The sequence below is a fragment of the Phyllostomus hastatus genome, unplaced genomic scaffold, assembly GCF_019186645.2.
Source record: "Phyllostomus hastatus isolate PE091 unplaced genomic scaffold, TTU_PhHast_1.1 phas_scaffold_39, whole genome shotgun sequence".
Classification (NCBI taxonomy): domain Eukaryota; kingdom Metazoa; phylum Chordata; class Mammalia; order Chiroptera; family Phyllostomidae; genus Phyllostomus; species Phyllostomus hastatus.
Genome location: NW_025334028.1, coordinates 21,118,241 through 21,133,292, shown reverse-complemented (window position 1 = coordinate 21,133,292; position 15,052 = coordinate 21,118,241). Strand labels below are relative to the sequence as shown.

The 15,052-nt window shown below is 35.0% G+C and overlaps 1 protein-coding gene across 1 annotated transcript in view; it reads left to right on the top strand.

Annotated features, from left to right (window-relative positions):
• STPG2 (sperm tail PG-rich repeat containing 2) overlaps window positions 1-15,052 on the top strand; it is a 170,515-nt gene that overhangs the window by 148,838 nt on the left and 6,625 nt on the right. The gene's annotated exons all lie outside the window — the stretch shown is intronic.

Genomic DNA, 15,052 nt, shown 5'->3' with positions numbered 1-15,052 from the left:
TCTGAGAAGTAAATGTCTTTATTACCTTTATTGATTTAAAAAATCAAAGTAGGGACAATTTTTCATACTTCACAAAATAGAATAAGCCATATTCATAAAATCAAGAGTAGGAAATATAGTGCATTAGTAATTAGATTTTTCAGCAACATTGTGGGTAATATTCAAGAATGGCACATTGTGCTATTGTTTGATTAGAGCTTTTCTGCATTTTCCTGTGGCACATGCATCAACTTTAATTTATATTGCCTAGATTTTTATATTATACATTAAAAATGATTAGTATAGTGATTTAATTTGTCTCCAAAAATCAAATTTTTACAGATCTTAGAAAATACTATATTGTTTGGCCAAAAACCTTTCAGAGTGCAGTATATTTTCTAATGTTAAATTCAATATTTTGCTTGGAAAAAGGGAAAGTCAAAGGCAGTGGTTTTTAACTAACTTTTGGAAAGAAGGAAGGGAGAAATCAAGGACTAGTGAGGATCCTAAGAGTATTAAAATTTGAGCACCTTCTTTTCATTTTGAAAAAAAATTAAATTGGTTTGCCAAAACAAAGGCTTTAGAAATGTTTTGAAAACCTCATCTCCAAATTTAATGTAGTGTTCATAAAAAATTAGTTTTAATCAAACACTAGTTGGAATCAAAGTTATACTCAAAGATTTTTAAAATTTATATTCCGTTATAAATAATGAAATATGATAATCAAATGACCAAGAGTTTCAGAAAACATAATTTGCATTTTAAGTGATATTAACAATAATTTTTAAAGGAATTCATTTCAATTTTTTTGTGTTATATAATGAAATAAAGAATGCAAAATAATGTTTGTACCCTCACATCCATGGGAATACATAAAGGGGGACCCCCCCAAAACCCAAAATTACTTCTGGAGAGTGGGCTCCTTATAGTACAGGCTTCCCCCACTAGGTGATTGTTCTAGGAACCCATCTGTATCAGTGTAACAGCTGGTGTTGTTGTAAGAGGCTGCGTTTGGCTTGAGTGAATTGTTTTTGAAGACTCTTTTAGACTGTTTGCCCATTTCATGATGGGTGATTTACAAGTGCAACTGTCTACACCATGCTGAGTGTTCAGCAGTTTTTGACCAAAAAGCTTGTGACCCCCATTCCCCACCCTCGCAATTCACTTGATCTTGCCCCAAGTGGCTAAAAGGGTATCAAAGTTGTTGAGTTCAAAAACTGTTTTGAGAAGTGGAAAAATATCTTGATAGGTGTAGTGAATCAAATAGAGAGTACTTCAAAGGTGACTTAAATTTCAACATGTAAGAATAAATACACAATTATTTTATAAATTAATTCTGGGTTTTTTGGTCCCACCCTTCCTCTTGTTTATACTGGTGACTTGGAGGGAGGTTGCAGGAATGAGTGTTCCTGGTTTCTGGGAGAATCACAGCAAGCTCCTTATGCCTGCTAAATCAGAAGCCTGGCCCACAGTGGGGTGGGTAGTAAAGGGTAAAGGGGGTCAAATACATGTGATGGAAGAAGGTTTGACTTTGGGTGGTGGGCGCACAATGCAATATACAGATAGAATTGTATACAGATAGAATTGTATACAGATAGAATTGTATACTTGAAACCTATACAGATAGAATTGTATACAGATAGAATTGTATACTTGAAACCTATATAATCTTATTAACCAGTGGCACCCTGATAAGTTTAATTTAAAAAAGGATGCAGATCAACTTATATTATGGAAAGACTGGAAGAGAGTTGATTTTGCCTACTGTTTCTGCACTGAGCTCTAGGAGAATAGCCCTGGTGAGTTCTGCACTCCTTAAGAATTGCTTCTTAATGCTAGTCTTGTGAGTCTTGTGGATGGATATAAGCCTGTTGGCTTTTAGAGATAGGTGTTTTGGGAACCCTTCCCTCTGGTGGGAGTCTTAAAACTTGGGGCACTGTTTGTGGAGTCCAAACCCCTCTCTCCTTTGGGAGAGGCAAGGACCTGAGGGTTCCCTCCTGATTGTTTGACTGGGTGCCAGGAATAAGGTTTACAAGTGAGAGTGTGTCTGAGCCTTTCCTAACCATTAAGATGTGTGTAGTTTCTCATTCTTTCAATGTGTAGTTGTTTAGCTAATCTCCAGATCTAGTTGAGATATCAAAGGGAACTATTCTATATTTAGCTGTATTTGTGGAGGGGAGTGCTCAGAAGCCTCCCATATCAGCATCATTTCCCAGTAAATATTTAATGTTTATTATTTTGATTATGAATTGATCACTGATTTTTGTTCATTAGCTAATTTAATTTGTTTAAATTCAGCCAGTCATATCCTTTTCCCTTTTTTATTGTAGAATTTAAAATTTTCATATTGCTTTCTAAGAGCTATTTATGTACTACAGAGAAGAACCCATGAACAACAACTGTACTGCTACTAACAATGGTTAATTGCTGATTGGGATATATTGTTTGTCCTTAAATTTTTTGCCATAACCATTTCATATAAAAGTTTAAAATTTTTTTTAGACATTTATTGATCTTTTATTCTGAGTCTGTAATTTTAGAATCCTAATCATCTTAAAAATAGCTAAATATTTATATTAGTTCTTGATATGTTCTTTTTTCACACACCATTTCACATCTTGGGTTTAGGAAATATTTCAGAAATATGGAAAAGGATAGAGACTAACAAATCAAAGACTTTCATTCATTATCTTGCTCTATCACTCATCCTCAAACTGGACAGAACAATCTAAGCCAAGTATATATCACATACAGGTTTCGTGGCTTTCTTGTAACCCTATTCACTATTGAATTGTATGGTAGGTGTTTATTTAATCTGTCATTCAAGTTGATTTGTATGCATTTGCCAGTTTGTAATGCCTAGTGGGCATTCATCTAGAGCAACTCTGCCCAGATCAGTCCCTTTCATGGTCCTACCCTAACCCCCAGCCTGTTCCCCACTTTGAACCCAAGGAGTTCATGGAAAACAACAGTGCTAAGTCTGTTATAAGAAAGTTTTCTCTCTATTTCTGACTACAATATTTTCCTTTTGTGATGGGGTTTTCCAACAATGCACATTCTCCTGTTCTTTATTAGCTACCTTTATAACCTGAGAGTGACAGGTTTTCAATAGTTGCAGAAATTTAAATGGATTACTTTTCCTGTGAAACAAGTTAAATTGTTTTAAGTGTTCAATTAAAGACAAATGTGATTTTGATTTAAATGCTCAATTAAAGACAAATGTGAATTAAAATAATCTTTAATTTCAGAGGACTTTTTGACCAAAGCATGAAATGGGGATCTATAAAGGAAACAGCAGGTAAATTGGAGTTCAAAGAGTTAAATACTTTCTGTAGCAAAACTTTAGTTTACTAAAAATTTAAAACTTACTCCAAAACACTTCACTAAAGATAAACAAAACTCTGAAAATTTCTAAATCATAGAACAGATGCTATAAATAAATGCAAAGGATAATTATAAACTGGAAATAATATTGTAAACACACGTGAAAGACAAAGGCTATTTTCTTTTTTTTTAAGATTTTTTTATTTATTCACTTTTAGAGAGAGAGAGAGAGAGAAAGAAACAGAGAAACATCAATATGCAGTTGCTGGGGGTTATGGCCTGCAACCCAACCATGTACCCTGGCTGGGAATTGAACCTGCGACACTTTGGTTTCAAAGGCTATTTTCTTAATATAGAAAAATTTATAAACCAAGAAAGAAAAAAATTGCTCAAACAAGAAATTGAGTTATAGATTGCTATATAGACATAAAAAGATGCTCATATTTACTCAAAACTAAAGAAATATAAATTTAAAAAATGAAAATATGTTTTCTCATATAAGGGATTTTTGGAAGACAAAGTTCAGTGTTAGTGAGGGTAGAGGAAGCAGATGCACTATCAGGATAAAACCTTTAGAAGCTTTTTGGTAATTTACACAGAAAGTTAATTTAATTTAACTTTAACAATTCAAATTTTCAGGAATATATTTTGTTTATATTTGCACATAAGCTGATAAAAATGAATACAAATTCATTTACTATGTAATTGTTTATAACAATACAAAAGTGGAATCAAGCCAAATGTTCATTGCTAAATGCTGGTGTAAGTCACAGAGTAGCATAATATAGGAGTGATCTTTGTCAGCTGGAACTGTGCAGTTGGTAGGAGACTTTCTTTTCTATTTTCTATTAAAATTTTTACAACAAGAATATTATGTAAAATGCAGCAGTGTAGTGACGGGAGGGGAAAGTAGAACAATAAATGATTTCATCAAAGATGATATGTATTGGCCTGCTGGTCTGGATGGTATTGATCCTGGGCGTCTCAGCCAGGGGCAGATGGTGGGGGCAGGATGCGGTGTCTCCACTCTTTTAATGCTAATCAATATTATCTATTTCAGGTAAACTGTGTTGTATACCAACTTTTGATTTCCATTCAGGACTATATGGTTTAATATTTCCCTTCACTTCTGGTGTGTTGGCTTTTTTGTGCACTTGCTTTTGCTTTTTATTTTACATGTATTTCTTTTCTATGTTTGTCCTGAATAACCTGCACATTGGGATGGCATTTGGGAGAAGTGAACAAGATGCTCTTCATGAAAGCATGAACTTTTCTGTTTTCTCTTATATGTGTCTTTTTTGTCACACACTTTTGTCCATGCTTAGTGACTTTCCCTGTCATTGTACAGGCAGCAATATGGACTGTGGGTCTTATAAATTAGAAATTTGGTTTTCTCCAGGTAGTTGTGTCTTTATTTGAAAGTGTGTTTTACAAAACCAGAACCTGGGCCTAGAAAAATTACATTTTATTTAATATATTGAAATGTAGATTCCCAATACTATAGCAAAAACATTTAAAAATTGTTTAATAAATAATGCTTTTTTAAAAGAATGGATTCATTCTCCTGAAATGCATGGGAAATGGTTAAAATAATTTCTTTTAGCATGACATTTCTTCAATAATTTTAATAAATGATATAAACCTTTATGCCATTTTATTTTTTATGTCTAACAAAGATATTTGTTAAATTATATTTGGCTAATAATCAAGTTACAATTCCATGTCAGTCTTTGTGCATTTAATCATTGAAACAGATATACCAATGCTTTTCTGAACTTCTTATTCTAAAATTATTTCTGACAGTAAAGAACATACACTTTTTTTTCTTTCAAATAGTACTTGTAGTAGTTGTTTTTTAAGGGGAGATCAAGTACCACCCATATATCTGAGCAATTAGAAACAATATTTACAATGAGTCAGGATAATAGCTAATGTTTAAGTGGTATTACCTATGTGCCTGGCGCTCTGTGTTGCACCTATAGTAACTCACTTAATCCTTTCAACAACCCTAGGAGGTGGGAACTGTTATTATTATTCCCACAGTACCACTGAGGATACTGAGACATAAAATACACCCGTCATCATAGGGTTAGTAAACCTTCTGAGCCAGGGTTTGGACCTAGGTTTCACTGCTTTGGAGTCTTCACTACTAGTGAACACTAAGGCCAATGCTTAGAAAAGACTCAGTGATTGTTTACTGTTAGGCTGCTAGACCAATACTAAAATAGTGCAGCACTTGAAAACAGTATCATTTAAGTAGCATTTTATTTATAGTACTGAGGGAAACGTTACAGCAATTCTTCAAAGGAAGGAAATAGAAGAAGTAAGGATATTAACTGTTTTTGTAGATTATAATAATCTTTCTTCCTTAGGGACCTAAAAATATTTTAGATGGTTTTAGATGACTATATAGCCTTTATATGTATGGCTCTGGAAAATAGTAATAGCACTGCTGAAGTCCTTTCATCTAATGTTTTATTCTGCTTGTTTTGTTTCTTTATCTATTCCAGTGATTTTCAACTGGTGTGCTGCATAATTTTTAAAAAAGATTTTATTTATTTTTAGAGGTGGGAAGGGTGGGAGAAAAAAAGGGAGAGAAACTTCAATGTGTGGTTGTCTCTTGAGCACCCCCTACTGGGGACCTGACCCTCAACCCAGGCATGTGCCCTGACTGGGAATAAAACTGTGACCCTTTGGTTTGCAGGCCCGTGCTCAATCCACTGAGCCACACCAGCCAGGGCTGCAAGAATTTTTAAAATCCACAATACCTGACTACTTAGGGACACTGATCTCTTTTTCCCTCAGATTGTCAAATTTTAAAAAAATGACAACAGCCAATGCAACAATGGCTGTATGGTGTGAATCAAAATTATACCTATTTTTTTTAGTCAGATTGGCAAAAAATATATTTTTTGATGTGCTGCAGAATTTCACTAATTAGTTTATGTGTGCCATGAGATGAAAAAGTTGAAAATTGTGGATCTATTCAACCAATAAGCACTTAGTGTCACTAAAAATGTGCCATTAAACTTGACATTAAATATAAGCTAACTTGAACAATTCTTTAGTGTAATATAAGCATTATAAATCTGGAAGATGATGCATATTGAAAATATATTTGATTCATCATAAAATATATTTGTAGGCTCATTAAGGGAGAATAATTAGGTTTCCTACATTTCAAATGGATAATTTGACTTTTGCTGTTGAGGTCTATAATCTGTGTGTCATAGAATGGGAAACAATTATTTGTGTATGTAGTTAATATTACCAGAACCTCTCTCTGTCTAGACAATGCTCATTTCCTCTTATTCTATACCTTTTTTGTCTTAATCACCTTGCTTTCTCTCCCCTTTTTTCCTTTTTTCATTATCTATTCCTTTCGGTAATCATTTCTATTCTTCTCTGTATAATCATAACCATCTTTTAAGTAGCTAATATGATGCTAAGATATTTATAGTTTACACAAAGCAAGACTGGGCCATCCTGCCCACTCTTAGCTTATTATTGCAGAGGCAACCTCAAAATATAAATAGTTCTATGCCTCATCTCACTGCCAGTATCCCAGGAAGAAAAGAGAAAGCTGCGTCCCACACAGTGACTCAATAAATATTTCTGAACATGACCTTCAGCATACACCAGGGTGGAAGGGGTTGGATGAGTGGGTGAGATTCTTGAGGGCCTTTTTGAGGTTGATATAAGGCTGTGAATACAAGTCGGCAACTCTGACTTCAAGTTCTGTGGTATTTCAGTGTCATTGCCTTGAAATGATCCCTCTTTTATACAAGGGATAATTCTTGTCTTACTGAACATAGGTAGGTGACAATAGGGATCATTTAATTTAAAAAGTCAGAACATTACAAAATGATTTGTATCTTCCTTGTAGACATAATTTTCACAACTCTGCTATCCAAATTTATACATCTCTCACAAATCACATTCAAAATTTATCTCTTCTAAATTCTCTAAATTTATCAAGATGATTTTAGTGTATTATTAAATCTGTCCAGTTGGCCTTGGGAGCAATTATAAACATTTTTAAAGAGTCACTTACATTAATCCTTTCTTTCTTTTCAGATTCAACTTAGAAAATAATTTGATTTGTATTGAGTTGATAAAACTGAAGAAATTATATCATGTCAGTTTGAGCTGTTATAACTGGCAATAATCTATGCTTTTTTCTGCCTAGTAGCATTAGCATTTACAGGAAGGAAAAGGTTATGCAGGTTCTTTCTGTTCACGTGTTTTACTTTAACCTGCTGAGATATACATTTTTCTCTGTAAAACCAATGTCAAAAGTGCTCATGGAAAGCTCAGGCATCAAATGGGAAAGTCATTTTTTTTGATAGAAAAGAGAAAGAAGTGCAGCTCACATAAAATATTGATCAAATTGAACTACAAGTAGGACCCATTGTAATGATTTTATGAAAGTTAGTCCTTGCTCAGTTTGCATGGATGCATCCATACTTCTATATCATTGCTGAAATCACAAATTACAGCTATCTTTATTAGAAACAGGAACATCTTTAGGGAAAGCAGTACTTGAGCAGTGTTTACCAACACAAATTTTATATGGAACTGATTACATGTGAGAAAAATTTAAGCACCATAGAGGCTGAGAATACTTTCAACACATAGTGTCAGCCTTAATATTATGGGGGAGCTCAGTGATAAGGCCAAATAAAAGCAGGAAGGCTTCAAGACAGACAAATACTGATAGATTCATTCACTCATTTGTTAGGTCATAATCCACTCAGTGATTTAAAATATTAATTGATTACTTCCTGTGTGCAAGACACTTGCCTTCATGAGGTTACAAAAAATGAAAAAAAAACCCAGGGATGAACCCTCAAGAAGATTACTTTCCTGTGGGGGTGGATGATATTAAACAAATAACTAGAGACTTGCATAACTGCAAGTGTAACCACTGCTGCAAAGTTAAGAAATATGTATCCTTTCTTTAACTTTATCCTCAGTGGAGGACATTTTTTTCCATTGCTTTTAGAGACAGAAGAAGAAGGAAAAAGAGAGAGGTCAGGGGGAGAGAGAGAGAGAGAGAGAGAGAGAGAGAGAGAGAGAGAGAGAGAGAGAGAGAGAGAGAGAGAGAGAGAGAGAGAGAGAGAGAGAGGTACATTGGTTATTGGTTGCTTCTCATAGGCTCCCCAACCAGTAATTAAACCTTCAAACTAGGCACATTCCCTGACTGGGAATTGAACCCCCAACCTTTCAGTATACTGGATGGTGGATGCTCCAACCAACTGAGCCACATTGGCCAGGGCAAGAGCTGTGTATTCTAAAACACATGGCAGGAGACCTGACAGAGCTAATGGATTCAGGGAAGATTTTAGACCCAAAGAATGAGCAAGAATTAGACAACAAAGCCTATAAGTCATGGGTCAAAACACCTTTTGATAAAGATTGTCTAAAATCATGGGTAGTATTCTAGAAGCGAGTTACTTTTTTTTTAGTGTTCTAGTGCTCTCCAAGGCAGAGAGCTATGACTGAGAGTGCTACTTGCCTACCCAATATTTATTCTTTTTCTTCCTTACTAACAGAACACAATTTCATTTAGAAAAACAACATTCCCAGGTAAAGCAATTATTTTTTCCAGGTATCCTTCTATCTGGTTATTTGACACAGTCTTAACTATACAAAGAAAGCAAAAGATGCTGGATTGTGCTTCTAGGAAAGTGCCTCTGAGAAGGCTGTTTTAGCTGTTAAACACAATTTTGACCATTTGACCTTGCCCTTCATTTCTGAAATGAGAATGTTGTGGCAGCAGTTTTGGTAAGTACTTTGAGAACATATGGACAGGGCCATCCTCTAAGTCGGCTACAACAGAAGCAGTCTAAGTTGGGGCCCAGTACCTAGTGCTGCTGTGGAGCCCCTCTACTCCTGGGTTCCCATCATCAGTCTTCTTTAATTTGAGAGAATACGAGAAAAATCAATCTGCAAACATGCTGGGTAAATAAAATCTTATCTGAGGAAACCTCGCTTTCTGTTTCATCAGATGGCTTTATCTTCTTCCTGCTTTTGTGTTGATAAAATAAGAAATAAATGTTCAAATAAATATGGTGTGTTTGCTTACCATGCTATTTAGATGTATATGTGATTATGTAAATAACAAGTAAAGAAGAATTAAGAAGTGAGGATGTCTCCTCTAGCTGAGGTGACCAAAATGCTTCATGGTGACACTTCAGTTTGCCAGGAGTCTAGGCAGCTGGGTAGCCCAGCTGCTCAGGTCCAGAAACCATGTTCTCATGAGCTCTGTGGCATGTTGATGCAGGCTGAACATCATTGGAAGGTGAAATAGGCTGTGGATCCAAGAAACATCTCAAGGAGTAATGATGATTCTAAGTTTGGCCAGATAATACTGGAGAAGATGGGTGGTCTAAAGGAAAGGGTTTAAAGGCTCAGGAGCAGGGAGACACAGTTCATATTAAAGTTAAAGTTAAAAATAACCACCTGGGACTTGGAGCTATGTTCGACAAGGAAGACAACTGGATTGCTCAACGGGATGATTTTAACCAGCTTCTGGCTGAACTGAACAATTGCCACAGGCAGGACTCCTCAGATAAAAAGGAAAAGAAATCTTTCAGCCTTGAAGAAAAGACCAAAACCTCCAAAAATTGTGTTCATTGTATGAAATTCACAAAAGAGAGGGATCTATCAACTCAGGGCAAACCAGATTTTCACTGCATTTTGGGATAAGGCAGAGTAAGAAGACTCCCAAGGATGATTCCAGCCCTGCATCTCCAGGGAGGAATAGAATCTCCACTAGGACAGCCATGCCTTCACCCTCCAGGAGGACTTGGCCAGGCAGATGGCACAGCTAAAGACTAGCCATGGGTCATATCTGCAGGGCCTGACCTTCTGGAGACCCAAGTGGAAACGGCAGGGGAAATAAAAGAAAGAAAGAGGCAAAAAGATAAAAATGTGGAGAATTATACCCAACACAAGACCAAGAATAAGAGAGACCAAGAATAAGAGAGAGTTGAGCGGCAGCTGGGAGACCCTCTCTGGGATGACAATTTGGATGCTTCTGCTGAGGATGGAGAGCACTGTGTGTGGCCAGTGGATGACCAGGACTTACCACCAAAACCACCAAAAAAGTAAAAAGAAAAATCTACAAAAGCAAGTTGAGGCAGTGATGGATGCTACAATAGATGAAGCACCAGTGGAAAAAGGAGAAAAAGAGGAAATGTTCCAAAGAAATTCTGTTGAGCCAAGTCCTTACGGTATCACAGTGCTGCCAAGCAATCACCTCGGGCCTGAAGTCAGAGCAGAGTTCATCCATGAGAGTTTGTGCACATCTCTTAACGTGCCTATGGATTGCTGAGTCTCTCCTTATCACCACATTTTTTCCCAAGTCATGTTCCCAGAAGAACATTTAATATTCCAAATCTTGGCATATTACAAATATATTTCTTTTTAGGCCCTGGAAAAAAAATAATTCTTCATGAAAGAGGTTTCCCTTGAACTGGGTTTTACAATTGTGTAGCTGCCTTCATATTTAAAAGGACTTTGCATGAACTGGTTTTCTGTAGGCACTTGGAAGCCAATGAACATTTCTAGCAGATTTCCGTCATGTTTTAGTACAATAACTGATTTACTGTTGGGATGCCAGTGGTTTGAGACCAAAGGATCTAAGTGTTAAAGAGATAGTTTAGTTGTCAAATAGTATTTAGAGACCATGAAAGGATTTTTTTTTTGGTAGTAAAGAAAAGGAAGGTGAGTGAGGGTACATTGGATAACTGAGGAATTTTAGATATGAGAGGAAAAGGTGAAGAACACTGAAAGCCAACTTTCTATTTTCAGGCTTTGCTAAATAGGGAATTACTGTGGGCAGGTGACAAAGGACAGATGTTTGTATAATAGGGGAAGGAAAGATAATGAGTTTTATTTTAAGGCTATTTAATGATAACGAAGTGGAATGCCCATCAAAAACTAGAAATTTGTGATTCAAGTGTGAATTTTATAGTGTCATATTGGAGAAACTAACGGTTTGAAATCAACGGTTTTGTTGCCTACATGATTTCATTCATCAGCACTTTTTGCTCTTCTTTACTGAGCCTTAAAGATTGTGGTTAGCTGAAAACTCTAGTTCCTTTCATAAAACAACATTAGGATAAAGTATCCTTTTTACTATCCTGGGAGAATGCAGAAAACAAAATCAACTTTTCTATTCTTGCCTATCACAATTAACATTATGTCATATGTATAATAAACTATTTTCTTTCTGAAATAACATAGTCTTTTCTAAGTCATATAATTAAAGAGGCATATTTTTAGAATGATGAAAATTGGGGATGATGAAAAATAGTAAGAGTAACATGTTTATAAGTATAGTTTACAATATGCAAAACAAAGATAATTTGATTATCACCCCAAATGCCTTTCTTTTCTATAAAGCCCAAATTAAGTAGCCTGGGTAAGCATATTGGTAAATTGCTTTAATCAAAGTTTTTTGGATATCCAGGCAAACTTCACTACATTTATGACTTATAAATTTCTCACCATATGTATTTGATTAAAGAGTTTGAAAATTTTCTCACATTAATTCACTGATAGGACAAGTTTTACTATAAAAGAGGTGCTAAATGTTGTTTTAATAATTATATATTTGGAATTTTAAAATAAAATTTTAGACTAGAATATACTTAGTTATGAAATAACTGCTAGAACAAGTACCACAAAAACATAATTGAAGTTTATTTTAGTTCAAATCATAATGGGTTTTCTAATATATTATGCCACCTAACATTATACATATATATGTGGATTTATGCATATTAAAATTATATATAATATATAACATCATATATGTATTTAAAATATATCACAGGAACATAAATGGAAGAATATTTTATATTTATAACTTGAAAGAAGTAGTGCTGGTTTAATTGCCTAGAATTTAACTCTAGTGGAGTGTGTGAATTTCTGTCATACAGCTATTCTCTTCAACCTGTTGTACATTTGTTCTAATGAGAGTTTGTCTGCTAAGTGTTGTAAGACTGAGATTCTATTCTGCCTCTGGCTCTTTGCCTTCTTTCATGTTGCTCTTCTGAACTTTTTGTTGAGGGTGTGAGGATCTTGTTTTCTTCTTCCTTGCAAGTTTTACCCTTTACTAGTGTTCAGCTATACTCTTTAGCTTCCTACCCCTTCAGGTTCAAAATTTGGCAAATATCTTGAAGAATAGGATTGTACTTATTGCCATTTCTTGCCCTAATGTGTCTGTGGCTCCTAAGTGTCACTAGACTACAGACTTTACTCTGTATCTCCAGCCCAGACCTCTATCTATTTGCCTGTTCCAGTGCTCAGCAAATTCTTAATAGGAAAAACAAATAAATGAACAAAAAACTGTGATGGGCTTGGGATCCCCCAGTCTTCAGTTCCTCGTGTTAGACTATGTCACCTTCAAAAACTCCACTCGTTCCTCTTTCCCTTGGAATGATTTCTCTGCCTGTGACAAACCCAATCTTCAGCTCTTGTCCTGACTTGGTAAATGCCCTTAGGGAAGAAAGCTGCTTACAATGTCAACTCACACAGGAAGGACTCTTTCATTTTTTGAATTTAGTGCATAAAGTTCTCTTTGCTTCCACAGGTCACTTAATCTTTAAAACTATGATTTTAATACTTTATAATTTTTAAGAGATAATAATGTTTTATCAAAATCTATTCATTGGTGAAAATCCTGGAGTATTATTTTAATTACAAATAAAATATGTTAAGACAAAAAGTTACTAAGAAATATACAGTCTATTGTCACTCAACATTTTAAAAATTTTATATGAGAACAATAATATAATACTTTTAAATTTGTATGCAAAGCTTCACATATATAAAGCAAATACTGATATAACTATAAAGAGAAACAAATTCAAATGTAAAGATAAACCTATTTTATCCTATATAAATAGACACTATCTTTAAAATGCAGAATAGAGTTGACCAGCTCATGATGTTACTGATCACAAAAAAAACAAGAAATGGCATAAGTAACACATATCAAAAGTGCAAAGGAAGATATCCCTACAGATTCTTGACACAGTAGAAAATTATTAATTTTATTCATTCAATTTGAAGAGTTAGGTGAAATGAACGATAACTCTTACTGAATAAAAATAATATCCAGAGTTGTTACATTATCTAAAATGTCCAGTTTTCATAAAAAATTATCAGATATGCAAATGTCAGGTAAGGATGATCCATAATCACAGGAGAAAAGCAATCAAGAGAAACTTACTCTGGTTAAGAGTAGACATTATATTTAGCAAATAGACTTCAAAGCAGCTATTATAAATATATTCAAAGAATTAATGAGACATATTTTTAAATAATTAAGGTAAAATATCCTGATAGTCAATAGGTAGAGGGTCTCAACAGAGAGATAAAAACAAGCAAGCAAGAAGGCAAACAAATAAGCCAAGCAATTAAAAAGGAATTCTAAAGTACAATAATGAAAATGAAAAATTTACAATAATGTAAATAACATAAAACACATGGACTCAACATCAGATTTAAGATGACAGAAGGCAGAATTATTATTATTATTTTAATTGTTGTTCAAGTACAGTTTTCTGCCTTTTATTCGCATCCCAGCCTACCCCCCAGCTCTTCCCACCTCCCTCCCATTTCCACCCCACCTTGTTTTTTGTCCATGTGTCCTTTACATTTGCTCCTGCAAACCCTTCCTCACTTCCCCTGAAATTCCCTCCCCTCTCCCCTCTGGTCACTGTCAGCCTGTTCTCTATTTCATTGTCTTTGGTTATATTTTGCTTGTTTGTTGTTTTGTTGATTAGGTTCCTATTAAAGGTGAGATTATGTGATATTTGTCTTTCTCCTCCTGGCTTACTTCGCTTAGCATAATGTTTTCCAGTTCCATTCATGCTGTTGCAAAGGGTAGGAGCTCCTTCTTTCTTTCTGCTGCACAGAATTCCATTGTGTAAATGTACCAGAGTTTTTTGATCCAGTCATTTACTGATGGGCACCTAGATTATTTCCAGCACTTGGCTATTGTAAATTGTGCTGCTATGAACATTGGGGTGAATAGGTTCTTTTGGATTGGTGTTTCAGGGTTCTTAGGATATAATCCCAGCAGTGGAATTGCTGGGTCAAAAGGCAGATCTATTTTTAGTTTTCTGAGAAAATTCCATACTGTTTTCCGTAGTGGTTGTACTAGTCTGCAATCCCACCGACAGTGTACTAGGGATCCCTTTTCTCCACAACCTCTCCAACACTTGTTGTTTGGTACTTTGTTTATGATGGCCATTCTGACCAGTGTGAAGTAGCATCTTACTGTGGATTTCCTTTGCACCTCTCTGATAGCTAGCGATATTGAGCATCTTTTCATGTGTCTCTGGATCCTCTGTATGTTCTCCTTGGAGAAGTGTCTGTTCAGGTCTTTTGCCCATTTTTTAACTGGGTTGCTTGTCTTCTTAGAGTGGAGTTGTGTGAATTCTTTATATATTTTGGAGATTAAACCCTTGTCTGAGGTATCATTGGCAAATATGTTTTCCCATACAATTGGTTCTGTTTTTATTTTAATGCTGTTTTCTTTAGCTGTGCAGAAGCTTTTTATTTTGATGGTATCCCATTTGTTTATTCTTTCCTTTAGGTCCCTTGCTCTAGGGGACATATCAGTGAAGATGTTGCTGCATAAAGTATCTGAGATTTTCCTACCTATGTTCTTCTCTAGCACTTTAATGGTGTCACAACTGACATTTAAATCTTTTATCCACCTTAAATT